Source organism: Anas acuta, chromosome 1, assembly GCF_963932015.1.
Source record: "Anas acuta chromosome 1, bAnaAcu1.1, whole genome shotgun sequence".
Lineage (NCBI taxonomy): Eukaryota > Metazoa > Chordata > Aves > Anseriformes > Anatidae > Anas > Anas acuta.
The window spans coordinates 95,743,062-95,744,513 of NC_088979.1; positions in this window are offsets into that span (position 1 = coordinate 95,743,062).

Sequence of the window (1,452 nt, forward strand, 5' to 3'; positions counted from 1 at the left end):
GCTGTTGTAGCTTTATTCCTTTGGGAAACTCGTAAAGAATATGCAAGCTGGCTGACTGTTTCAATATCTGTGGAAGAGAACAGTCCATGGACAGTAGATGTTTGGAGTGAGCCAAAGCATCTTCACTTTGAAAAAGCAGTGAGATAAAGATTACACACTGGAATTCAGATCTTGAAGATTAGGAAAGTATTTAAGCAGGAGCTGTCACTATTTGGATTTTTAGTGACCAAATGTTTGAAACAGAGCGCACTACTAATGGAGCTCCAACATTCAAGACAACTTTAACTACTGCTGTTAAAAACACAGGCATTTTGCTCCCATTTGGATTATGACTAGGCCACTAAGGAAGGGATGAAGAGAGTATCTTCCTTCTAACCTCATTATAAATTACAGCTACAGAGAAATTTTTTTTCAAGGTAGTTTGTAGTCTTCCAAGCAGTTTAATTAAAAAAATGACCAGTTATATTATACTTAGTCCATCCTCCCTCTCAAACAATCATGCCCTGTGACTGTGGTGTTGCATGTTAAATATAACAAAATTTACCCAATTTTATTTACAAGCAACCACTCTACACTTCGCTCATAATCTCATTTATTGACCCAAATTAAACGTGATTAGCAAAGCAGTTCTACCTTACGCAATAATCTTTAAACAGTGTTGCACAACTGCTGCTTGGTTAGGGTATGATGCAAGAGCAGGTGCTTTAAAATGACTTCTCCCGTGGTTGACCATGGGTATCTTATTGTTCACTATCAAAATTCACAAATATAATAAGAGGCTGATGTCCTAGATGATGATGATGAAATCCCACAGGAGAAGTTAGTAATATCGTAGTAACTAATTAGTAACTAATTAGTTATGTGACATGGCAATCGTTTCTGCTCAGAACTCTCCAGGGACTGTTGGGAAGGTCTAGTAACTTCTTCAGCAGCTAGTACTTTCTAGCGTTGTCTAGAAACAGGAAAGATGTATAATGCTACATGAAAACACTGCATGTAAAATCGTTGGTCACTGGAAATTTTAATGAACAGCATAATATGTTACAGAAGGGTTACAGTTACTTTATTAATTACTACTTTGTTATACAGGTGCTTTTTTTCTACAGTTGCAGGTATTACAAAATTACCCTAAAGCTCATTAGTAGCAAAGGGGAAAACCTTGTCCTTTGCTATAAGGGAAGACAAAACGAAAGCTAAAACTTGAAATGGAGAAGTTTGAGGAAGATTTGTGCAGATATACGGGGCCATGTAATTCGTCTTTCTCCTCCTTTCAGCTACATCTCATTTTCTGCAAAAGTTGGTTATCTGTGGTTCTGCTTTCAGTTCTCCCTCAGTTAGTGTACAAAACCCACACTTTTTAGAATGAATTCTAAATATATATATTTTATATGTATATAATATATATACATCTCATATGCTGGGGGAAGGGATATGCACCTGCAATTTTGATGT